General features: G+C 42.3%; 1 pseudogene; it reads right to left on the bottom strand.

Moving 5' to 3' along the window:
• LOC122112649 overlaps nucleotides 1-27,719 on the bottom strand; it is a 63,063-nt pseudogene that overhangs the window by 11,562 nt on the left and 23,782 nt on the right.

The following is a 27,719-nucleotide window of genomic DNA, read 5'->3' as shown; positions in this document are numbered from 1 at the left end:
ATCACATGAATTCCTAGATTTCATATTCTGGGTGGAATTATTCTGCAGTCATACAATAGAGGACTGTGTTTTTTTCCCCTATAACTGTTGGTTCGCTTCTCACCCTTGACTTGGAATAATGGCAACATTACATTTTCATATCATTAAAGTAATACACTTGGTGATCAAATATTGATGATAAGCATGAACTACATTCTAAAAGTGAATAATATGACGTAATATGTCTATCCTTACCTGGTGTATAATGACCTCTTCCTATTTAAGTTCAACTCACTTCATAGGAACTCAAGAATTCTGTACCATGTATGTTTCCACACTGCAGATGCTGTCTGTTTCCTGCTGTCTTTCTGGTCTCCCACATAGGGACAAGGAACAGCAGTGTAAAAGGGCTCCCGCTCAGTGTGATTGGGAGCCTTTCAGGATGGAAGTATTCAAGAGAAGGTAGCATCAATTCAGGATTGATGAGCTCCTTTCTCCTGGACTCTATAGCGTGCTAAGACTTCCTTTTTGTTTCAGAAAGTGATTGCCAGCTCCCTTGGCTCATGTTGAGTAGCTGACCAGGATTTTGGGTGCTAGAACTTGAGTTCACAGCACACCACGAGGTCTTTTGACCTCCTCTCTTATTTTCTACTTAGCTTCAAAACAGATCATGATGACGTGCAGCTATTGATAGGCATTCCTGTGTATCTGAATAGTCACCATAACTCCAAAATGGTTTCTTGCTCAGATGACCAAAACCTCAACTCACCAATTAGAGATGTTTTCATTATCTTGAACAATAACGGCTGTTAAGTTGCTGTCCTCCCTGTGGACATATCAAATGCATAGAAAAAATTAAGTGGACAATGTGGGAAGAAATTACACATTTTTCTGACATTACTAGGCAAGGTAACTATGGCCTTATGTATGCTATACAGGTGCTCTGCCAATTGGGCTACATGTCTAGCTCTTCTGTCCCTGCCACACCCTCTCTCCAGTACTGAGTTCTCAACCCAGAGCTCTGTACTTGCTGCTACTGTGCTCATGGTAAGGTGATCCTTTATGCCTAGGCTTGCCTATTCAATGATACGTCTGAGTATGCTATCACCATAACTTTGGATGGATGTGCATGCCTTTGGCTCTAGATATAATGCTATAAATAGAGGATGCAAAGACCAGAAGGTATCAATATGAAGCCCTCCAGGGTGGAAATTTCTGCAGAAGTCCATCTGCAATTAATCAGCAAAATGGTGTACTGCGAGTGTGGTTCAGGAAGCAGAGCTTTAGTCATAAGCAAGAAAGCAGAAGATTCCCAAAGCCCTGGGTTGAAGCCATAATGTCACTGCAACCCCCAACACATACTACACCCTCTCTCTGTGTCCAATTTCTTTCATTTGAAATGTGAATTTATTAATGAACCCCATCGTTACTGATGTGAGAAGTAAGGAACTCGTCCTCATGCCATAGATTTTTGTTTACTAAATATAAATGGTGCCCACAAAGTATTCATAATGTCAGAAAACTTAGAACCACAGTATTAAAAATTTGCGCAATGACAGGATTATGCATAAATTCAGTTCAAGACCTAGACAACCAATGTACCCATCAAAGAACTGTATATAACCAACAAACTATGGAAAAGAGGTAGACAAAAGATCCTTACACCCTTCAAAATGAAACTAACTTATACTCACTCTGCCATGAGACTTCCAATTCTTAACCTGTGACAAAACTGTTATGGCAGGAACAAAATGCATGGGATTGGGTGTCATTGCAGTCATATCAAAGGAACACAACTAATTGTAGTAGGCTCTCATACACAGGTTGTGTGGGAGTTTTCTGGGAGTTTTTCTTCACAACTCACTAGAAGAATTCAACAATTTCTTGAGACTCATTTCTCATTTATCCAATAAGAATGGGAAAGGAGTGATATTGCAGACATAAGCTGCACTGCCAATACTTTGAAAATAGTTCCTAGAAGCTCTATGCTTAATCTCTGTGTACATTTCCATATGGTTATCTGCATACAGATATCTGACCTTTTATGAAAGGATCTTTCTGTCATCCATTCTGTTGCATTTCCTTGATCCATGCTAAAGGATTAAATGGTACACAGTCAAATACCATGTGCATTCATAAATAGTTTTTCATTCAAATTAGCTACAGCATCCCTCACATAAATGGGTAGATATGGAAAGATTTTATATACCTAGCTAAATGAAGAAAGGTATTTCCATTTTTCCCTAGAAATGAAATTAATTTCTTGAGATAATTGCATTTTTACCTCTGCAGAAGAAAGCTTTTCTACACAATTAAAGAATTTTTTGGGGCTAGGAAGGTGGCTCAGTGTTAGAGCACTTGCCTTGCATGCCTGAATCCCTGGGTTCAGTTCCTCAGCACCACATAAGCAAAAAGAAAAAAGCCGGAAGTGACGCTGTTCCTCAAGTGGTAGAGCGTTGGCCTTGAGCTGAAGAGCTGAGGGACAGCGCTCATGCCCAGATTTCAGGCCCCACGACCGGACCCCAAAAACAAAAAAGAAAGAAAGAATTTTTCTACAGGCCCATATCAAGCACTGGAATAGAAACAGCCATAAGAGACCTCCCATCTAAGAACAGCCCAGGATCAGATGGTTTTACAATTGGATTCTACAAGGCCTTTAGAGCCGAGCTCACACCACTACTCCTCTAACCCTTCCATGAAATTGAAAGAGAAAGTTAACTACCAAACTCTATGAAGCCATCGTATCCCTCATCCCAAAACCAGCCGCATGTAGATAAATCCATTTGCATTCTTTGTAGGTTCTACGTTGTAAGAGTTTTCATGCCCTTCATACAATGGCCAGAAAATATAGGCCTGAAGCAGGGGCTTTGAACAATGTGTTCAAGGTTTAGTTGCAGGCCAGCCTCCCTGGAGCAGAACTCTGTATTAAGTGGGGTTTGGAGCACCTGGCACACAAAGCTCTGGATATATCCTTCATCTCTGATTTCATCCAGCCTCTGGCTCACCTAGATGATGATATTTACAGGGAGGGCTGAGACTAGATGGTAGGAATTGGAAGACACTCGTAGTGGAAATGTCTTTGAAAGGCCATTTCCAATTCACCAAAAAAAAATCGGCAACAAATGTAGAGCTCAAAAGTGAAAGCATCAGTCAGGAAGATAAAAGCAGAAGGTGCTCAATGCCAATTTACCAGGCCTCACACCTGCCACCACACACACACACACACACACACACACACACCACCACCACCACCACCACCACCAGAACATACACTCTGTAATTTCTTTGATGGATGTTGTGCTTTCATTAGAATATCCAATCACTGCTCATTTCAGGAGTAACACTCATGTCTTGATGCCATAAATTTAAGCCTTTACCCAAGGTATATGTTGTTTGAAACCTTGGATTCACATTTCTGAAAAAATTAGCATGAAGTGTACAGAGGGCCATGTGCAAAATGAGGTAGAAATCTAGACAGTGAGTGGAAAGGCCAAACACTTTTCCACAGCCAGTAAAAGAGGAAAAAGGTGACTGTGCGGAGAGACTCTTTTCTACAGCCTTGGCAAGAGCTAAATGGCTGCAGGCACTTTGATTTGAGGCCCATATCCCCCAGTGCCATGAGGTAAATTGTTAGTGCAGAAGCTACTTTGTTTGTGTCACGTGTTCCTGCACTCAATGAAAATGTGAACAACCCCTGTGAGCAGAGTCACATGCACAATCATTCTGATCATTGTATTCTAAGAGGCCTCTTCACTGCTCAGCAGGACTACAAGAACTCCATCTCCTCACTGGTGTCTCAGTCATTCAGCCAACTCGCAGAAGGACAGAATGGCAAAGAAATGACTGCACTACTGTGACATTCCAAAGAGTTCCCACAAACTTGGTGCTTAGTCTCTGTACATCTTTGTACACATGCCTATGTAAAGTTGGGTCTGACCTTATATGTCCGGCCTCTCCAAAAATCCCTGTATTCTTCTCCTGGTCATGAACATTGAAAGATTAAATGATATGCAGAAAATCACGGTGTGAATTCATCCATTCACATTTGCAGCCAAATTAGTTAGAAATCACCTACCACTATCTTTCATATTGTGTATACAAGATGGTAATGCCTGCCTTTTCCTAGAAATGAGGATTTTTGCTCAAATTCAGTGCTCATCTGTGCAAAACAAAGCTTTTATGCAAGGCTGACAAAGAAGTCTTTCCTGGTGAAACTTCACCAGTGTTTACTGTGGTTTAGTTAGGTTTCTTATGTTCCACTGTACTCTCTCCATAGGAACTCAAGCTGCTATGCCATCTGGATTCCTGCTTCCATGTCTCCTGTGTTCACTCCTTGCTGGCACTCCTGTTAGCTGTGTGTCCTGCCTCTCTGATTGAGAAAAGGATCTGCAGGCTGCAAGGAGGACTCCCATCCATTGTGATGGTGGGTTTTCAAGGTACCAGAGATGTGGGGAATGAAGAAGTGAGGGAGGCTACCTTAGCTATTTTTAATGAGAAATGTCTTGAACTACCTCCAAGAATTGTGAGTTGCATACACGCACGTTGACTACCTTCCTTTAGCCTTGTAGTTCCTACTACTTGACTTGAAAAGAGAACAGGAGTTGGGGCTGGAAATGTGGCCTCTTGGTCGAATGCTTGTCTAGCATGCAACAAGCCCTGGGTTTCATTCCTAATCACCCCATAAACAGAAAATGCCATAACTGGTCCTGTAGCTCAAGTGGTAGAGTGCTAGCCTTGAGAAAAGGATGCTCAGGAACAGTGCTCAGGCCTTGAGTAAAGTCCCAAGAATGGCAAAATCAGAGAGAGACAGACAGAAAGACATACAGGCAGACAGACAGACAGAGTAATAGAGAGAAAGAGAGAAAGTGAGAGAGCGTGAACAGAACCAATTGTCTCTTGACTTGTTCCAATGTTGCCTAATTAGTTTCAAATCTGGAAACAAGGACATCCTGATACCGATAGCCTGTCATGGATACTGTTGATTGATCCAAGTCTCTAAATTGTTTAACACTCAGATGACAAGTAGGTGGACTCACCAAGTTTTTGGGTCTAGACCGCATCCGATATCACTGTAGAGAAATTAGACACATAAGACAAATTTTTTTCTGCAGGTTGTTGGGAAAAAAATCATAGTTTTTGTTTCGAGTGCTGGTAATTGAAACCGTGGCCTTCTGCATGCTAGGCACACAATTGCTTATCTGAGCTACATGTCCACCTTTCTTATCCTTGCCATGTCTCTGTGCAGTACTGAGGTTTGACTACAGAAGGCTAGATGAAGCTGCTTAAGAAAGGTCGTGCTTTTGACTATGCTGGCTCATAGTGTTGTACTCTCAGATGTCCAGGAAGTGACTGGTGAGCCTCTGGCTCACCTTGATGGTGGTATTCACAGGGAGGGCTGAGACTAGATGGTAGGAATTGGAAGACACTCGTAGTAGGAATGTCTTTAAAAGGCCATTTCCAATTCACCAAAAAAATGATGGGCAACAAATGTAGAGCTCAAAAGTGAAAGCATCAGTCAGGAAGACAAGAGCAGAAGGTGCTCAATGCCAATTTACCAGGCCTCACACCTGCCACCACACACACACACAGAAACACACACACACACACACACATATCACCACCACTAACACCACCACCACCAGAACATATACTCCGTAATTTCTTTTATGGATATTGTGATTTCATTAGAAAACCCAATCACTGCTCATTTCAGGAGTAACGATCATGTCTTGATGCCATAAATTTAAACATTTACCCAAGGTAAATGTTGTCTATACAATATTCATCAAGTCAGAAACCTTGGGTTCACATTTCTGAAAAAGTTAGCATGAAGTGTACAGAAAGAATTTCATGTGCACAATGAGGCAGAAATCTAGAGGATGAGTGTAAGGGCCAAACACTTTTCCACAGCCAGGAAAAGAGGATAAAGATGACTGTCAGAGAGATTATTTTCTACAGCCCTGGCAAGAGCTACATGGCTGCAGGCCATTTTGATTTGAGGCCCATATCCCCCAGTGCTGTGAGGTATATTGTTAGTGTAGAAGCTACTTTGTGATCTTGTGTTCCTTCAATAATAGGAAATGTGAGCAACCCTTTTGAGCAGAGTCCCACACACAGGCATTTTGATCAGTGTTTTTTAAGAGGCCTCTTTACTGCTCTTTAGAACCACAAGAACTCTTTCTCCTCACTGCTGTCTTATTCAGCCAAGTTGCAGGAGGACAGAATGTCACAGAAAAAACTGCACTCCTGTGACATTCCAAAGAGATCCCACACACTTTGTGCCAAGTCTCTGGACATCTTTGTACAGATACCTATCTGAAGTGGGTATCTCTCCTTGCATGTCCAGCTCTCGCCATGGCCCTGTGTTCTCCTGGTCGTGAACACTGGAGCATTAAATGCTACACAATAAAAGACCGTGTGAATTGATACATTAATTTTTTATCCAAATTAGGTATAATTCGCCAGCCACTAACTTTATACACTTTATATGCAAGGATGTCTTTCCTGGGTTTGCTAACATATGAGTGTGCTTGCTCAAATCAAGTGTTATCCTCTTCCAAACACAGCTTTCATGCCAGATTGAGAAAAATCTATGTCTCAATGAACCTTCGCCATGTTTACTGTGATTTCATTGCTTTCCATATTTTGCATTCATTGGCTATTTAGGAACGCATGATGATGTACCATCTAAATTTCTGCTTCCATGTTTACTCTTTTCCATTTCACAAATTAGAAGGAAACTCAAGGTGATATAGCACATGAATTCTTGGTTCCATTTTTTTCTCTATTTACTGTTCACTTGCTCTATTGTTGGCTTTCTGTCCTGATTCTCTTATAGGGAAAATGATCTATAATTTGGAAGCAAGATTTCTATCCAACATGATGTTGGGCATTTCAGGTAGAAGAGTAGTGGTTTATTGAAACATTCATTAGCTCCCGTAGCTACTTTATATCTGAAATCCTCCTCACTTCTAACTACTTATTAGGAGTTGCATGGTCAGTCTTAGCATTTTAATTTCTAGTAATTCACTTCACAACAGGGTCTGAGCAAGTTTCTTTGTTCTCTTCTCTTGAGTATTTATTTTCAAAACTGGAAATAATTAAATAATTAAATAATTATACTGTTAGGCTCTCATAGATACTGTGTATTGTTACTCCAAAATGACAAGTAAATCAGATGACAAGTAAATCAACTCACCAGTTATTCATATTGGGATCACCAGCTGCCGCTGGATAGCCACTTACAGGTTCTCAGACGCACCCGTCACACTGTCCCAACTGTAGTACTATTAGCAGCAGGAAGTCTGGGGGTGATGGCACAAGTCTGTATTCCTTGCTGCTGTACAGCAGATCTTACATTCGGACTTGGCTCTAGCCTCAGCTAGAAGGTCTCTGCAACGAACAAACAGAAAAGTGAAAATGTGTATTCGATGTTGGTATAATTTGTGGAAGGGAAGGGAAAAAACAAATCATTTAAATAGGGATACAGGTGGACCCATTGCAACAATGAGATGTACAAGTCGTTATGTCGAAAAACGAACTTTACAACTTCAGGGGTGGGAGATGGGAATGGATGGGAAGGGGAAACAAAGGAGGAGGCAACAATGCTTGATTAGAATTGCATGTCCATCCCCCAGGGCATAACCCCTGCTTTCATTGTATTTGATGTTGGTATAATTTGTGGAGGGGAAGGGCAATAACAAACCATTTAAATAGGGATACAGGTGGACCCATTGCAACAATGAGATGTACAAGTGGTAATGTTGTAAGACAAACTTTTCATCTTTGGCTGGGCAGGGCAGGAGGGAGCGGTGGTGGAGAGGCAGGGTGGAGATCAGAAGGGGAAACGAAGGAGGAGGCAACAATGCTTGATAAGAAATGTAGTCATTGTCTTGCCAATGTAATTGTAACCCCTCTGTATGGTATTCTCACAATAAAAAAAGAAAAAGAAAAAGAAAAGAAATGTACTCATTACCTTGCCCATGTAATTGTAACCTCTCTGTACAGTATTTTCACAATAAAAAAAAAAAGTGGAAATGGAGATGTGGTGCGACGAAGCATTAGAACATGAGCCTGAAGCAAAGGAGCTCAGGCACAGTGCCAGTGCCCTGACTTTAAATACCGTGACCTCAAAAAGAGAAAGAAAAACCACGGTACAATACAAGGTCTATAATTTGTGAATGTGTTACCTATAGTTTCCATATAGTTTTCATTTATTAATAAACAAAGTATAGGTATATTCCCAATTTTGTCAACCAAGCTTGGCCCTTTTACTTATTATTTAGCGTCTTTGAATCCTGTGACTTACATATTAGATTTGTTGTGTGTCAGTATTTCTACAATATAATCCGGAGAAATCTGTACACTGAATTACTGGGTAAATTGACCTAAGAGAAGGAAAACACATAAAAATTTCATGCTGATTGCGTTGAAGAATCTTAATATACTGAACATTAGGGGGAAAGTCACATGCACTTGGAACTTTTTAGGTAGTACTCAGCCTTGTAAAATCTATGAAAGAATGAGATCTACAATTCTTTAGATTTTACCTATCCTGTGAGACATACATTCTGTAATTACTTTTCATAATTCAGTTACAGAAACAACAGAAGAGGAATTTTTGAGTCTTCAGCAGACATTAACTAGAATATAAGACACCTTAAGAGAAAATGTATTTGCTGCATAGGACCTAGAAATTTAAAGAAATCCAGTGTTAAGCTAAATTTACCTCATGGTAAGTATGCTTGTCCAGTTTTGAAACATTTTGTAATAGAAATAAAAAGAATGAGTGAGGAAGTGGCACATTCTACAATATTTCACAGAATGGATATATGTTAGGTAAGAACAGGAAGGAAAGGAAAGGAAGGAAAAAGACATTGCCTAGCATTTGACACACACACACACACACACACACACACACACACACACACACACATTGCCAAATACATAAGCAATTTAATAAGTAATTATGGGATTTCTACACCAAGGACAGCAGAGATGTGCAGTACGGTCTTACACACTTCAAGAGAAAAAAGTAATATGAAAATAAATAGGAAAATACTTCTTGTAAAAATATATAAATAAGTACAGTTAGGTAAAATTTTGGTTCTGACTTTTGGACCTGGAGCAGACACTTGTGTATTGCATTGCATCCCGCTAACCCAAAACTCCCAGTGCTCACAGTCCAGCACTTGTGGCCCAGAAATGTGAGCTAGATGAGGCCACGAAAGAGCAAGAAGATTGGCAGCCAGCCCTGCTTCTGCTGTGGGAGCTGTGACACGGAAGAGCCTGGGGATAGCCGGAAATGGTTAGGCAAAAGGCCTCAGCCTGTCTCCAATCTTTCAACTTATGTATGGTTAGACACAGAGGAGGATCTAACTGTGGAACAGATTTAGATCATAGCTGCTTCTCCTACTGTCTTTTAGGCTAAGAAGTTTCTGGGTTTTGTTTACTTTTCATTCTTTTTGGTTCCTCATTCCCCCTAAACCCAGCTGGTTAAGACTAATCTTCAAGGTCAATGGGCTCCAGTGGTCTGTTCAAAGTCAGCAGAAATCTCAACTATTCAGGTGCTGAGATCTGAAGACAGACATTCAGAACCAGGCTGAAAAAAACCCAGGGGACGCTAATCTCCAAGAACCACCAAAACTTTACGTGGGGTTGTGGCTCAAGTGGCAGAGTGCTAGCTTGGAGAGGAAAAAAACTAAGGGTCAGTGCCCAGGCGCTGGCTTTAAGCACCATTTACAGTACACACACACACACACACACACACACACACACACACACACACACACACACACACACACACAGGGTCAGTGCCCAGGCGCTGGCTTTAAGCTCCATTTACAGCACACACACACACACACACACACACACACACACACACACACACACACTTTACTCAGCTAACCACAAAGCAAAACCTTCATATTTAGCAGCCTCATAAAGCGCCAGCCAGCCCTCACTCCTCCACATCCCCTCCTCACATTATCTCACAAGCCCTCCCTCAGAAAACTCATTCTTTTTTTTTAACCCCTGCTACAGATGTGAGGACATGTCCAGCTGACATACAGGGCACACCGTAAGACTGCTCTTGCTGAGACCCTTACCCTATGTCTGTATCCGTTCAGACTGAAAATATTCCTATGCTCATGGCAACCCCAAACAGAATGTACTGGTAATCGTTATATCACTCTAGAATGAGGAATGGAATGTTGGAGAATTAAAGGCATAACTATTCTCCTTAAAGACTGCAGATTGAAAGTGGTAAGGACGTACTGAGGTCAGATGCCACAGTATAATTATACATCTCAGCACACAGACTACCTTGTCCTTTCTTTTGATACAAAAGATCCCTGAAATAAAAGGTTTGACTAAGCTCTTACAAATGCTAGCTAAAAAGAAGAGTTGGTACTGGCTCAAATTCCCTACTGAGAGTGTGACAAGTAACAGGAAAGTTGCCCACCCAAGAGAGAGAACCAGAGTATCAGGGGACAATATTTTACACTGAACCTGTATTAGGTATAAACAAAAAGGAGAGCATAACACAAAGCCAGGGCTGGTGGGGCGTGGTGGAATCCTGAACAAGATGGTGGTCCATAGAGAAATTTGCTCCTACTTGACTGGTTATAAAGGGGAACACAAAGTTCTTGGTAACTAAACCAGGATTCAGGGAATCAATTGAAGCATTTTCCCCTTTAGTTTAGCTTAAAGCTGTGGTTGTACTCTGCTTCTCTCTTTCGTGCTCCATCCTATGGCCATTAACTTTGGATATCTCAGAATCTTCTTATCACATAGTATATATTCTGATAAATGAGATTACATGGATCTTTTGCCTGCCACTGGAGGTTGGACACAATGACTAGGGGGCTGGATGTTTTCTAAAGAATACTAAATTTGGGTCCAGAAGGCAAGAGTGATAGAGAGGACATGGGGAAAGTTGATGAATCATTCAAACCATCATTTCAGAGAATTGAGAGGAAATAGGGCTGGGTATGGTGGCTGAAGCTTGCTGTCTTATCTATGAAGAAACAGATTGGAGACTATGGTTCAAGGTTAGCCCAGGAATACAAGTTCATGGAAGTCTATTTCATCAAATTGCTGAATAAAGCAGTACACAGGTGTTATATTAGCCACAAGGGAGACACAATGGCTGGGATCGGTGGTGCACATCTCTCACACCTAGCGATATGAGCAAAGCATTAAATAGAAGCAGTAGTGCACAAAGCTCAGCTGGACCAGACACAAAGCATGAACTGCCCCCCTCCAAAAATGAGAGCAAATAAGTCTTTTTAACACTTAACCCTCTTGCCCATATGTATGTTTGAATACCACTCAGAATAAAATTAATGAAATAAAACTTTGAAAAGGCACTGGAAATGCCTCCTTGCTGATTTCCATTACAAATTTATCATAATGCCAGGTGTCAGTGGCTCACACCTGTAATCCTAGGTACTCAGGAGGCTGAGATCTGAGGATCTGGGTTCAAAGCCAGCTCAAGCAGGAAAGACGGTGAGACTCCTATTTCCAATAAACCACTAGAAAAGCAGAAGTGGTGCTGTAGCTCAAGTGGTAGAGCACTCGCCTTGAGCTGAAGAGCTGAGGGATAGCGCCCAGGCCCAGATAACTGAGAAAAAAAAAATTTTAGCAGAAAGGGGGACAATCTGAATAACCCAACAAATGGGCAAATAAACTGAAGAGACATACCTTGAAAAAAGTATGAGCATGAAGAAGTATTCAAAAATCCATTGCCATTAAGTAAATTCAAACCAACACGTGAGATTTCATCTAACCTCAATCAGAATGGCCATCACCCAGAACACAAATGACCGTAATACTAGTAAGGATGCACTGTTAATGGGAATATAAACCAGTACAAGCACTATGGAAATTGATATGGAGGTTCCTCAAAAATCTGAAAATGGAGCTGGGCAATGGTGGCTGATGCCTGTAATCCTAGCTACCCATGAGGCTGAGATCTGAGGATCGAGGTTCAAAGCCAGCCCAGGCAGGAAACTCCCTGAGATTCTTATCTTCAATAAACCACTAGAAAACCGGAAGTGGAGTTGTGGCTCAAGTGGTAGAGCACTAGCCTTGAGCTGAAGAGCTGAGGGACAGCACCCAAGCCTAGAGATCAAGCCCCACGACCGACCAAAAAAAAAAAAAAAAGAAACAATCTGAAAATAGATTTACCACACAATACAGTGATAATACTTTTGGGCATGTACCTGAAAGAATGTAAATCAGCATATAATAGAGGCTCTTGCAAATCCACATTCTTGTAACACTTCATAAGAGCTGAGCTACAGAAACAGTTGGCCCCAAACCATTGAATGAATTGAGAAATGCAGCATATATACACTATTGGGTAGTACTCATCCATTAAGATGAAGTTATATTGTTTTCAGGCCAGGTTCACGAAGGAAAAGTCATGTGTTTGCTCTCATGTGTGTGAAAACATATGCAAAAAATACATGGGATCATACAGATATGACATTTTTGTCATTGTCAGATTGTTTTATGAGATCAGGAGGTGAGAAAAGAGAGTGTTTGATGATGCAAATTCCTGTAATACATTTTCTCTGTCAATGAATAGAGTAGCATGGACTCACTAAAAAAGTGCTGTTGAAAAATGCCACGTAGAAGAAGAGTAAGAAAAAGCGGGTCAATCTAATTCAAGCATAGTGTATGCATGTGTGAAATACACTGGTGAAGTATGAAGGTTCTAAAAATAACTACAAATAGACTTAGCTTAAGACCCTGCCATTGTTTTTAATGTACTATGTGATTTTTTTTCTTTTGTATGTTCTTCTCCCATGGTACAACCCCTGTTTTCACTGTATTTGATTATGGTGCCCTGCATCTTGTATATACATTTTTTAATCTGGGGAGGGGAAGGGGAATAACAAAATGCTGAAACAAAGATGCAGGTTGACCCTTTGTAACAATGAGATGTACAAAACACCTTGTTAAAAATGAACTTTACAACTTGGTGGGGGTGGGGTGGGGGGGGGAGGAGTTGGGGAGGTAGGGCAGAAAGGGATATTAGGGGAAAAACAAAGGAGGGGTAACAATGCTCCATAGGAAATATCCATTACCTTGCTAATGTAACTGTAACCCCTCTGTACAGAACCTTTACAATAAAAATACATATAAATAAAAAGAGACCTTGCCACATTACTATTTGGGATATATCTCAATAATCAATATACAAAAAAGACTCATGCATACTCATGTTTATTCCAGCTTTGTTTAGCACAGGCAAATGGTGGATTCACCTGAAGTGCCAAGAAACTGAAAAATAGGTAAAGACTTGTAAAACAAATATACCTTAGAATATGACTCCATTATAAAGAAACTGAAATCCTATCATGTACAATAAAGCAGATAAGGCTGGAGATGATCACGGTGACTGAGGTAAACCAAGTACAAAGAGCAAATATCACATTTTCACTTACTGGTAAATTCTGTACATTAAAGATATATATATATATATATATATATATATATACACATACATAAACATACATATATATATACATATAAATATACATATATGTATGTGTGTGTCTATGTGTGTGCTCCCACATAGAATTTGTTTCCATTTTGGGGGGTTTGAAGAGATCCAAAAGGAAGAGATGGGGAAAAGACTAATGATGGGTAAATAAATCAAAAGATAGCAAATAAAAAGCTTGTTAAACAACAGAGGAATGGAGAATAGAGCAATGGACTAGGTTTTTCATTAAAATTCAGTGTATGCACATGACAAATATCATCCATATACTGCTTGTTATAGTTAATTTTCACTTAAAAATTAGGTTTTCAATTCACAATACTCTGAATAACCCTCAGTAATGATTGGAGGGGCCTACTTTATCCAATTATAAAGTCTTCAAGAAATGGATGAAGAAACTAGAGAATGGAAAATTGAGTTGGCAGAATTAATAGTAATTAATCACTAATATTAAGGGATATTAATATTAAATCATTAACATGCTATGAATGACTGTAGCATTTGAACGGTCCTCTGTGTTTAGGTCCAGTGAGTGCTGGGAAACTGTGCATGGGGAGATATGAGTCACCCTGTGAAAGGAATGTTGACAGGTAGATTATCTCTGTTACAGACACAGAGGCTTAATTTCAAGTGAGAGTGGCCAGGTATCACCTGAGGTCTAATTGATAGTAAATTCCACTTGCACTGAGAAGGTGTCTGGGAAGCGGTGTCAAACCATGATGAGCGATGCTGCTTCTGTGTTGATGTGAAATGGTTTAATTCATGCGGTTTGAAAGATAGGAATGTGACAAATACATTGATCTTTTGGGTTGCATGCTTATGCCTGCTTGGGCAAAGAATCCTAAGGCGTGCTTGCCTTTGTGTATTTGGGGAATGGAGGAAAAGGCAAGCTTGTAGGCAGTTCTCTGAGAAGCCTTCTGAAACCAGGCGTTTGTTGTCTGCTTTTGCTTTTGTAAGGTGGTTATTTCAGGAACTGGAAAGCCAACAAGCCCTATGACCAAGGTAACAGATGTAACTTTTCTTGCCGTCTGGTTTGTGGGAAATGCTGTCCTGCTTTTCTTTCCTGACAAGCTCTCACTAAGGCCAGCTAGCTCTCTTATTTGCTTGACTGCGGGGACTCAATTGAGTGGAATGGTAGAAATTATTTTCTCAACTTGGTTATTTGTCTAGATTATGTCTAGGATAGATTTAAGCCATTAAAAAATTGAACTGACCAATACTATGATTGACTGCCCATTTTTTGTTTTAATAATAGAATGGTTATCAGACTTACCTAAGGAATTGTGGGCCAAATAGACACATGAAGAAATGCTCAACCTCCCTAGCCATAAAAGAAATGCAAATCAAAACAACATTGAGATACCACCTCACCCTAGTTAGAATGGCTAAAATCAAGAACTCTAATAACAACAGATGCTGGAGGGGATGTGGACAGAAGAGAACCTTACTGCATTGTTGGTGGGAGTGTAAACTTGTACAACCACTTTGGAAAGCAGTATGGAGGTTCCTCAAAAGACTCCACATAGAGCTCCCCTATGACCCAGCAATCCCACTTTTGGGCATTTACCCAAGTGCTTACAAACAAGACCACACTAAAGCTACCATCACAACTATGTTTATTGCAGCATTATTTACTATACCTAAGATATGGAAACAATCCAGATGCCCCTCAGTAGATGAATGGATCAAGGTATATATACATAATGGAATACTATGCCTCCATCAGAAAGAATGATATTGCCCATTTGTTAGGAAATAGAGAGGCTTGGAAAAAATTATATTAAGTGAAGTAGCCAGGCCCAAAAGAACATAGGTCCCATGGTTTCTCTTATTTGCAATATCTAGTGTATGTCTGAGTCAAGCAGAAAAGGTCAGATAAGGTGATGTTAACCCTAAGATATGTATTCAAATGTTTTTTTCTTTCATGCAATTGTTTCTAACACATTTATAAGATTATTTCTTTGTTGCTTTGTATGTCCCTCTCCTACAGTATAAGCCCTGCTTTCACTGTATTTGATGTCAGTATAATTTGGGGAGGGGAAGGGGAAAAACAAATCGTTTCAATAGGGATACAGGTGGACCCATTGCAACAATGAGATATACAAGTCATTATGTCGAAAATGAACTTTACAAATTTGGTGGGTGGTGTGGGGAGGATTGGGTGGTAGGGGGAGAATGGGAAGGGATGGGAAGGGGAAACAAAGGAGGAGGCTACAATGCTTGATAAGAAATGTACTCATTATCTTGCCCATGTAATTGTAACCCCTCTGTACAGTATTTTCACAATATAAATAAAAAAATAAATAAAATAAAAAGAATTGTGGGCCATATCCAGCGCTTTTATTCCTGGAATCTATTGTGCCTAGAGTTACCATAAAAATGAAGCTTTCTTCGTTTTAAAAAAAGGTACTCCTGGAAGATGTTTTTCAGGGTCATTTTGATATCATGTGTTAAATGACTTATTCATGGTTTCTGAAGCTTGCTTGAAGGTTGGCGCCCTGATGGCATGGGGTTAAGTCTGGTCCTGTGAGGGCTCTGTCCATGTACATCAGCAAGAAGAGGACCAGTTGAGTGATGCAAATCACTCACCATGGCCTTATGTGTGTGTGACGTAAGACTCAGGGAGAACCACAGTGAATCTGTTCCCTCTTGTCTTTGTTCCCTCTGGAGCCATGTTAGCCCCGACCCCACACATCCGTGGGATTCCAGGTATGTACCAAAGCTCCTTCTTAAGACCCAGAGGAAAACTATTATACAGCATGTCTAGGAGGGTTTGTACTTCTAGGAACGTGTGCAGCTTGAGTGTTGGCTATGGTGATTGACTTGAAAGAAAGCACTGGAAATTGTGGAACGTGCCCTTTCTGCCTTCTGTTTCCAGCTGTCCTTATCTTGAGGTCTGTCTCAGAGACCTGTGCCTGGATTTACAAACACTCCTCCTGCCCACTATCTGTAACCCTCATGGCCAGAGTGGGCCTTGCAGCCACTTTCAACAGACAAGGGCTTTAAACAGACCTACCTGCCAAGCTGATAGTGAAATTTTCACCTACAAGTTTATCATATGCCTGGAAGTTGTGTAATGCTTTACTTATTCATGCCTGCCTGCCTCCTCCTATCTATTCATTCATGGATATTCATGGAGCTCTCACTGTTTGCACAGCCCCAGCCAGCTACTAGAAGGGAGCAGAATTGTTGGAATGCCTGCCCTAGAGCAGGTCAGGGTGAGGAGCAGGAGCAGGGAGAGAAACCAGTCCACACAAATGATAGGATAGGCTAATAGATCTGATGTAGGACCATGCAGAGAATCATGATTGGACTGGTGGAGTCACTGTGGTGTGTGTGTGTGTGTGTGTGTGTGTGTGTGTGTGTGTGTGTGTGTGTGTCAGAGAGAGAGAGAGAGAGAGAGAAACAGAGACAGAGACAGAGAAAGAGGAGGAATATACAAGAGAGCTTTCCTCTGTCTGGGCTATAGATGTCTTAGTCTCTCAGGGTTGACTCCTTTAAAACTCTTAAGCATTATAGTAACTCAATAGGAAACCAAAATTTAGTAATTTTCCATGAAACATGGCCAACTTTTTTGGCAGTAGTACAATTTGAATTCAGAGACATGTGCCTGCTAAGCAGATGTCCTATCTCTCGAGCCATGCTCATGACACTTTCTGCCTCCTCTTACCCACTCTCCAGTCCGGCTTTTTGCCTAGGCCAGCCTGGTCCATGATCCTCCTATTTATATGTTATGCATACTAACTGAGGTAACAGACACACACTATTGTGCCCAGCTTTTTGTTGCTTGAAACAGGGGTCTCACAAAGTTTTTAGCCATGATGGCCCTGAACCATGATCCTCCAATCTCCATATGCTGAGTAGGTAGAAATACGCACAAGCTTCTGTAGTTGGCTCAACCAAACGTTTTTGAGAGCTAAACCTTCATTTATGAAAAGTACTCATCCATGCAGAACAGCAAATTCCCTGTCTAGACCCGCTGAATGAACCCTTCTCAGCACCCCTCCTAACAAGGCCCTTACTTGGGAAAGCAATTTCACCAAGAATTACTCAGAATTGATTAGTTTTTTTTTTCCCTTAGGTAGAGCAGGAAATGGGATGGTGAGTAATAGGCTCACATTTCCTCTTCTTCAAGACTTTCAAACAAATACAAAAGCTCTTCTTTATTAGTGTTAATGTTCTTTGGAGATGAGAGGCATGAAGGTGGTTATCCATTCCTGATTGGGGCGTGACAGATTACTCCCCTTTGTTTGGTTAGACAGAAATGGAGCGTTGAAAAGCACATGTTATGTAATTGAGGTAAGAAGCTTTCTCTCTGGAGAGTGGCAGCTGGTACATTGAGGGAGGCTCACCCTTGAAAACTGAAAAGTAGATCTGTTAAGAATACCTTAAGAAATGATGAGATACCGCCAGGGGCCTCAATTGAAAAGCATACTAAGAGTTTCAATGATGGGCTACTTTTGGGGTGCAGGGGCTTTCAGAGGGCTGTGGGTTGAGTAGCAGGGCAGAAAAAAGAGGAAGGAAGGCCCAGCCTGGGGCATTCTGGTTTAGTGCTGTCACAGAGGCCATCTGAGGCGGGATGTAGGGGTATTCCATACCTGTCTCCCAGGTTTGCACTCTATGTTCTTAGCTCTGGGGAGCCACAGGAAGTTTCTGAGCAGGTGAGTGACATGAAAACGGTGCTTAATTTTAGAGGATCTTGTTTGGTAACTCAGTAGGTGTGACCAGAGGTGTCAGACACACTCCTGTAGGATGTTGGGGTCACTTCTGCATCCTGTCATCCACCATGTTGGAGTCCTGGGCTGTGGTGGTAACGGGTGGTCAGGGGCATGGCTCCATTTCTGATGAGCCCTGAAGTTTTGCCTGTCTTGGGTGTGGGTGGGCATAGCTAGTTACTGGGCAGTCATTAATCTCTGTTCCTTTGCTGAACTTTGAACAACAGGGTTTCATGGAGCTGTCACTTAGTTAGTGTCAGTCATCAGTCATCAGCTGCTTCCTAGGCAGAGAGGAGCAAAGTGTTCACCTTGGGCTCCAAAATGAGGTCTGGAGGGAGTCATTGGTGTGCCCCAGCTGTCAGCTTCAGGTTCTCAGGGGGTTCTTTCAGAGTTTAGGGTCTAAAATCGTGTCTTTCTGTGTTGCACTGATGTAATGCTAAAACCTCACAGTAGGGATGGAAAGAGTTCAAAATTGAAGAGAACCATGAGGAACTCAGGTGCCCGACTTCCTTTGTGTAAAGTCCATAAGGAAGAGTGTGTTCCTGCAGAGAGTGTCAGGCAGGCTTCTGGGATGGAGGGAGTGGTGGATAAATGTAGACCATATTTCTTCCCCGCAGGCCCCTGGATGGACCTCTGCCACTTTGCCCTGGGTGGTGGCTTCTCCTGTCTCCTTCCTGCAACCAGCCTAAGGCCTGGCCAGGCTAATGCTTCTTCCCATGGCAGGTCCTCTGTTCAGCTGGAGATTCATAATGCTCAATAAAGCTCCGGGACATGTTTAACTGTGAAAGCACTTTCCACCTGTGCATTCCCAGCTTTGCCTTTGAACTACTGTTGTTTATTTCTGGTAGTACTAGGGTTTGAACTCAGTGCTTCACACTTGCTAGGCAGACGGTCTATGCTTGAACTGCATCTCAGCCTTTTGTTTTGAAGTGGAAATTTTAAGATAGGGTCTTGTTTATTCCCCCTAACAACCCCCCCCCCTCTGCCGCAGATCTCAGCTGTGATCCTATCTTTGTTTCCCACCATGGCTAGGGAGTAGGCGCATACTACCATGTTAATTTTCAATGTTGAGATGAGGTCTCTTGAACTTTCCTTTCTGGGCTGTCCTGAAACGGTGATCCTCTTCCCTCTCCCAGATTCCCAAATCACTTGGATGACCGGCATGAACAATTACATTCAGCTGTTGAGACAAGATCTCACACAATTTTTGCTTGGGCTGGTTGTGAATAGTTATCCTCCCAAGTTCTGCCTCCTGAGAAGCTAGGATGATAAGCGTGAGCCACCAGTGCCTAGCTGGAACATTGATTTCTGTGTTGATTTTGCACCTTAATCTGGGTACCCAGAAGAGGTAATGTAGTATGTGTCAAGTGTAGCCTTGGGCCCTAGAGTGTGATTCCCAAGGTTTAGAACTTGATTATCGGTAACTATGTGGTTTTAGACAGTCATTTCAACTTCTCTGATACCAAGTCTTCCAAGGGGAAACTCAATGCTGATTTACTTTCCACAAGAAGCATTTGAGAAGATGCAACAGATTAATACTCAGGGCTTGTGGCATGTTCTCTAGGAGTGATGGCTTGGCCAGTAGCCAATGTCTTCCATACCTTCTCTGCCTCTTACTTTTAGCTGCCTCTGTGCATGGCTTCCCTCCTTCCCCAGTCAGGTATTTGTTCTCTTTCTTTCCTGTGTGTGGACCCCCCCCCCCCCCCAGAGCTGAGGTACTCTGAAGTTTTGTGGCCAAGTTGGGCTAGAGTTGAAGAGGTTCAGATTCTTAAGTGTCTTCATTTATTCATTCATTTCATGAGTAGCTCCTAGGCACATGGTGTGGATAATAGACAACACTAAGGAAAGAGCCTCTGTGGCATATCCCTGGCTACCAGTGCTAGCACATCCATCGGTCCCTAGGTATAGAGTGTGGGGGCTGGGCCAATAGATGTTAGGGAGGGGTGGGAACTGGGGTCTAGGCTGGCCTGCATTTGAACAGGTGAATTTGCTCTAGTGTAGCAGCAGTGGTGTGCTTGGGCCATGACTTGGCCTTAGACATTCTATGCCTTTGATCTGTCCATCTGGATCCCAGGAGCTGCCAAGTGACAGTCCCTCCCGACCACCCATGATGACAGAAGTGTCACATTTCCTCTCACCCTCTGAGGGAGTTGGCTTGGTGAGGACTGTTATCCATAGAGCCCAGAGTGGGAAGGAAGATATTATTTATTGAACCACAATTGTAAAAAAGATGAAGAGCTTGCTTTGGGGATTTTCAGAATGGGTATTGAACAAAGTCCAAAGTTAGTTTTTTTAGGAAAAGAAACCTGAAGCTTCCTCATAACATTTCTGTTGTGGAAGCAAGCTTTTTAATTGATGGTTGTTACACTTGGTGATTGGAAAAGGCAATTGCTGTGTGTCCATGTGTATAAGGCCTACCTTACCTTAACATGAAATCTGGATCATATGAAGACAACTCGGGGCATAGAACGCAAAGCAGCTTAGGATCTCTAGTATAACCATGTTCCACTAGGGGACCAACTCACTCATTTCTTTGGGTATGGAAGTTTTCTTCTTGAGCAAAATGAAGTTAGGAAGAAAGAGCTGATGAGACTTAGGGTGGAAGAGATTTGAGACAAAGTAAATGCACGATGTAGACACAGTGTGTGGCACTGTCATTAGGATTGCCATTTCTCCTTCTAGGAGAACACTGGTCATTCTTGCTGAGCAGCAGCTTGTGCTGGTGATCTTCAGAGCAATGTAGAAACACTTAGGAACTGATTTCTAGAGAAAAATAAAGCCTAGAGAGTCAGAGGTCCTCTTCTCCCATCTCGTGTGCTTGAATGGAGGAAGAAAATCCTTGACCTTTTTGACTCCCAATCTATTATTCCAGCATTCCAGCAAGTCCCGATCCTGACCACAGCCTTGGATTGTGTGGGCGCCACAGTTCTACAACTCAGAAGGAGAAAATGCTTCCCATAGCCTGGTTGCCTCTGGACCCTGAGCCCAGAGGATTCCTGCAGCTTTGACATTTTGCTGAGGTTTTAAAGGAGAATCGGGAGAAGAAATTGCATTTTTCAAAATTATTCCTTAGAAATGATTTTTCCCCCTCTAGATGAACATGAAATGTTACAGGATGAGTTTAATAGAAGCCTCACATATCTGTAGCCTTTCTCTTAAGGTGGATTTAAACCTCATCTCTCAAGGAGCCTCTGATTTGCATTCATAAGGCCTTGAACAATTCATTTCTTTGTTCCCAAAAGATCCTTCCCCAAGCCCTAGAGCTATTGATTCACAGAGGCAGCCGGCCTGTTGTGTGGGTATCATGTTGATCATCTCCTGTTATTTTCATGTTGGATGGGTGGCTCTCTCCCCCTTTACCTTTCCATGTGGTTTCTGGAAAATGCTTTTTCTATCACTATTCTGCTTAGTCACATGCACCCTGCTCTAGGGGCCAAGACACACTTCTAGCCACATTAGCCTCTGCTCCACCACAAGCGCTTCTATGGCTGGATTCTGACAATTCAGTTGTTTCTGTTTGAAAAAATATGTGGAGTATGACTTTTAGAAGTTTAAACTCAATGCTGGCAGAGAACACAGAAGAGGGAATTCTGATATCACGGTGTCCCTGCCTAAACCCGTCTCTCTGCTTTGAAGCCAGATTGAGTTCATAGTTTTCTCTTTGGCTAGCTTTCCCAGTTTGCTTATTTAAGAGTAATTAAGCATCAGATGTGTAAGAGTGAAATCCCATGGTTGTTAGTCTTGGTCTTGGCCTTCTTTCTCTTTTCTATAACGATTATTAATTTACTTTTGCATCCATGTCTAGAAACTGTTATATTTTGTGTGTGTCCACACAATGTTGCCCTAAGGTTTTTGTTTGTATGTTTGTTTGTTTTTTGTTGGTCACAGGGCCTGAAAGCTGATCCTGGGCCCTGTCCCTGAGCTCTTCAGCTCAAGGGGAGTGATCTACCACTTGAGACACAGCACCACTTCTAGCTTTTTCTGCTTATGTGGTGCTGAGGAATCGAACCATGGGCTTGCAAAGCAAGCACTCTACCATTGAGCCACCTTCCCAGCCCACCCTAACTTTTAAATACATATGTATGTATGTATGTATGTATGTCTACATGCATGCATGCATGAATGCATGCATGTTCTGGAGCTTTACTCAGAACTCAGACCCATTCTATTTGGTGGCTTGCTCAACTGGCACTCAATTACCATGCCATCAGCCATGCTATTTTGCTAATTTGTTGGCTTTGCAGCCCAGGGTGGCTGTGAACCTTAGCTATGATTAAATGTGTGAATACCAGTACCCAACTCGAAGTTATATGATTTTTTCGTTGTGGTTGGTTGTTGTGGTGGTGATTGTTTTTGATCTTGTGCTGGTACTGAGGCTTGAACTCAGGGCCTCATGTTCTCAGCTTTCTTGCTCATGGCTGGTTCGTGGCTGGGGATCTATCACTTGAGCCATGCCTACATCTAGTTTTTTGCTTGTTAACTGGAGGTGGAGTCTCACAGATTCTCCTGCCTGGGCTGGTGTCTAACCTTAGTCCTCTAGACTCCTCCTCCTAAGTAGCTAGGATGACAGGTGTGAGTCTCCAGTGCCTAGCTACACATGCAATTATATGACATAAAGGGCATTCCTTGGTGGTTCCTGACACATTTGCCATCTTGAGAGTTAGGTTCAGGCAGCATGGCTTTCTTTGTGGTTTCTCATAAAGGAAGCCAAACTGACAAATTGGGAGTCTAATGCTCCTATTTGCAAGGTTATAATTTAACTAATGAGGTATGAATCAATAAAACCAGTGGGATTAAAGGGATCTTTTATCCACCAGGGTGGAGAGGGAGATGGTGGATAAATGGGGGAAAAACCAAAGAAAAGTTTCTCCTCTCACAGAGTCTTGCAGGACTCCACAAACGTGTCCCAGGATTTAAAAGGCTCAGGCTCGGACCATGGTGATCCTTTAACTTGCTGAACACTTGACTTACTCACACCTTCACTTTGTCACCTGCAGGCCAGTAAGACAAAGGTCTTGTCAGGCCTTTGTAATCCAGTTCACCAAGGTACCAGGTGTTGGTATGATGTGTGTGCTTTCTTTGTTGTTCTGTTTCAGTCCTGGGGCTTAAAATTCAGGGTCTGGGCTTTTCTTGCTCAAGGCTAGTGCTCTACCATTTGAGCCACAGCTCCACTTCTGGCCTTTTGATGGGTAATTGGAGATGAGAGTCCCACAGACTTTCCTGCCTAGGCTGGCTTAGATGAGCCACCATGATCCTCAGATCTCAGCCTCCCTAGCTTGGATTACAGGCATGAGGCACGGCCCCTGGCAGTGAGGTGAGGTCTCAGTCAGTGTGCGTTCCTTCCAGCTTGGTCATTTCTACCAGGTGCAATGATGTAAGCTCTGTTTCCTCTGCATGTCAGGAGCAAGCCTGGGCATTACAGATTCTGGCATTATGCTGGCTTCTCAGAGGACTCTGTGGCCCCTTTTCCCTAGAGCTAAGAGGAGGAGCTGTTCAGGTGGCATCTCCTGTTGGGGAGTTCTGGGGATCACAAGAGTAATGTAACTCACCATGCGGTTATGGGCTTTCTGTCTTTGTGTTAACGGGGCTTTAGGCAAGGTCAATTCACCTTTGTTACCATTTTTCCTAACTCATAAAATGTGGTGATAGTTTTGTCAAAAGAGAAAAAATTTATCTGCCATTCCACTTGCTCAGAAAAACAACATTCCCTGAATTAATTATGGAGTATTTGTGAAGTTTTAATGAACCAGCTTGGGTTTAGGTAAATTCTCAATAGGGGAACACGTATCAGCTGAATTTTCTTATTGGAGATTGTGGATCTGCACATTTCCCTGAAGGGAGAGGATGGCTTCCAACACATTGCCGAGCCCCTTTCTGGCCCAAGCCTGAGAAAGGAGGGCTGTGCTCCCCAAGGCCATCAGTGGCCTTGTGTGGAAAATCCTGGCTGGAAGGCGGTGTGCATTTGTCCAGTGCCCAATGACAATGTGGCCTGCCAGGAGGCTGCTGAACAGTGTCAGGACTTGGACTCCATTCTCTTCTCACCAGTTTGGTAGCTCTGTGTGCCAGGACAGGTGCCTGACTTCCCTGAGCCTCAGTTTGCTTATCTATTAGACACAAATTCAGACATTTACCCCTTTTATCTTTCAGGTCTCTCTTCCCTCTTCCTACCTTTCCAAGTAGAGCTCCCTCATCTACTTTTATATCTGTTCTCTTGTTAAATCCTGATTCTCTTCATGACAGAAAGCATACAGTATTTCTCTTTTTGAATGTGGCTTAGTTTGCTAAACATAAGTATTTTCAGTTCTGTCTATTTTCCCACAGATGATGTGATCTTGTTCCTCCCTATGGATGAATAATATCTCAATCTGTATACATAATATGCTGTCTTTATCCATTCATCTATTGATGGACACTAGGGCGAAGAGTACCACACTACCCATGGCAGCTATACTATACATGGCACATGGGAATCTCTATCGTGGTTCCTTTAGATATATACCCTGGTATGGTATACCAGAATCTTAGAAGAGTTATATTTTTCCTACTTATATGTTTATGTTATCTTTGTGCAGTACATGGATTTGAACTCAGGGTTTCATGCTTGCCAGGCAGGCTCTCTAATACCATGCCATAGTTCCAGTCTTATTGTTAATGTTTTTGAGGGATCTCCATACTGATCTCCATAGTAGTAGCACTAGCTTGTATTCCCACCAAGCGTGTATAACAGACCCTTTTCTCCTCTGTCCTTGCTTACATTTGTTTATTTCCTTGATGATGGACATTCTGACAAGTGAACCGGAATATCAGCATAGTTCTTTGAATGTTGACCATTCCTTCATGTAGTTATTGGCCCTTTGTAGTTTTTTTAATAAATGGCTCTTCAATGCTCCTTTCCCATTGAGTAATTGTTTATTTGGATTTGTAGTTGTTTGTGTATTCTAGATATTAATATCCTGTCAGATGATAGCTGGCAACTATTTTCCTCCAGTGTTTATGCTGTTTATTCTGGTAATTTATCCTTTGCTGTATGAATCTTCTTAATTTGATAGAGTCCTACCGATCACTTCTTACTCTCATTTCCTGAGCTACCTAAGTTGTATTCAGAAAGGCCTTCCCAATACCTATATCTTCAAGAGTTTTCTGGTAGTAGTTTTAGGTTTTACTTTAAGGCCTTTGATCCATTTTAATTCATTTTTGTACAAAGTGAGAGTTTGGGATCTAGTTTCATCCTCTTACACAAGGATACTCAGTAAAAATTATTAAATTTATTGCCCTGAGGTTGGGTTTGCAAACCGATCCAGACTTACCATAAACAACATGATATGGAAGCAAGCCTTGGTCATAGATGGACTGCCTCTTCCTCATCATAAACAATGCAATAAGGAACGAAGCTTTGGCTGAGATGGAGGACTGAAGTTTCATTTTGAAGTCTGAAGGATCCTAGCACTTTTTGATGTGTTTACTTATTCCATCAGAGTATAAACTAATTGATCCATTAATCATTGGGCCAGTACTTAGAGAGCACGGATGCTGCTCTGGCTGTAGTTTACATAGTGGAGAGAGAACCACAGGAAATGAAATCAGCCAGAGGCTGTGCTTGAGGTGCCCAGAGAGGAACATCATCATGGTATGGCTAACACTTCCTGAGTGAAGGTCAAGACAAGGATCCAGGACTAATCTGAGGATGGTTGGATGTCTGGAGGTGGCTTGCCGGCTACATGCAATAGAGAAAAATCCTCTCGAATTTTAGGGTGGCAAATGTGAGACTGGATAAGCCTGTGGTCACTCAGGGCTCCTGTAGTAAAATGCCAGAGACTGAGTTATAAATAGCAAGCATGTTCTCGCAGCACTGGAGGCCACATGTCCTCGATCGGTGTACCAGCACGGCTGGCCTCTGGAAAGGGCTCTCTGCTTTCTTCTGGGTTGTATGTAGTAGCTCTCTCCACATGTGCTCACATGGAAGAAACAGAGTCAGAGCATTGTCCAGAGTCCCTTTTATAACATAGTAGTGCCACTTGAGAAGTTCTCACACCTCTCAAAAAAGTACCTCCTAATACCATCATTTTGGGGATTGGGATTTCAACATCTGTATCTCCACTCCACATAGATAGGATGCTGCTTTTAAAAGTGCACCTGATAGAGATATGAGATATGGCCCACGCCTGTAACCCTAGCTACTTAGGGGGCTGAGATCTGAGGATTGCAGTTCAAAGCCAGCCCAGGCAGGAAAGTATATGAGACTCTTATCTCCAATAAGCCACAAGAAAACAGAAAGTGTCACTGTGGCTCAAGTGGTCGAATGCTCACCTTGAGCTGAGGACCTGCAGTACAACCCCCAAGCCCAGAGTTCAAGCCCCACAACCAACAAAAATATAAAAAGAAAGAAAGTGCAGTACACTAAAACGTTGGCTGATGCACTTCCCATCTGTGTCTGACGAGTTCAGATGTGCACTTTGTGGGGCAAAGGCAGCTTAGTACCAGGTTCAGTGCGTGGGGGGGTGGGTTGTGACAGCGTGCACTGCTCCTCCTCCCAAGAGAAGACCCAGCCCACTCCAGCCACATGTGCTAGGCAGCAGGAGAACTTCAGATTGCTCAGGAGTAGCAGGAAATGGAGATGCTTTCATGTGCTGTATAACTGGACCTAGTGGTTCCTAACAACCAATCGGGAAAGGAGGCATTCAATTGTACCTCTCAGGGAGTTGAAGGCAGGCAGCTGATCAGGAGAAATGCAGACATTCTTGGTACTGAGAGCAGACTGCCCTCACTCAGGGGCCTCAGAAGAGGGTGTGCCAGGGCTCTCTAGTCTGTGCCAGTATCTGACAGTGACAGAAGTCTCCCTGCACAATATCTCAGCCTATAACAGCGCAGAGTGCCAAGCACAGTTGTTTCAGTTGATCCAGTAATACTGAGTACACAATCTTCTAAAGGTCTGGCCTGACACACAAAGAAAATTGACAGCCTGGAGAAGATGGTTGCCTGTACCTCCATCAGGGAATAATCTCTGTTGCTTCAGTAACTGTTTAGCAGGGAGAACAGAGAGTTCTAGGTTTTTCTGGGCAGGGACAAGGAGAAAGGATGCTCTGTGTTGTCAGTTTGGAAGCTACTGAGTCCACTGTCTTCAGCCAAGTGGCAGGAAGTGCCAGGCCCTCCATCAGAGCTCATGCCAGAGCATTCAGCCCTCACATAGTCACTTCTGTGCTCAGCGCAGGCCAGCGGGGCATGAAGAACATCCACTTTCTCCTATAAAGACCATAGAACCCTGGGCTGTTGCAGGGAGCTGTCCAGGGTCCTGCAAGTATTTCCTTAAGGGCATACACATGCCCACACACATTTGCCCATTATTTTTTCAAATGTGAACAGATTAAATCTGCACTTTTTATTTATTTTATTGTAAAGTAATTACTAAATTTGTGTTGCATGAAAATATAAAAAAAGAAAATATGGGAAATTTTTTATTGTGAAAATATCTTACAGAGGGGTTACAATTACATGGGCAAGGTAATGAGTACATTTCT

This window comes from Dipodomys spectabilis, unplaced genomic scaffold (genome assembly GCF_019054845.1).
Source record: "Dipodomys spectabilis isolate Male_0828 unplaced genomic scaffold, ASM1905484v1 ptg000095l, whole genome shotgun sequence".
NCBI lineage: Eukaryota > Metazoa > Chordata > Mammalia > Rodentia > Heteromyidae > Dipodomys > Dipodomys spectabilis.
The sequence above is the reverse complement of the archived record's forward strand: the minus strand, read 5'-3'. Positions and strand labels throughout refer to the sequence as shown.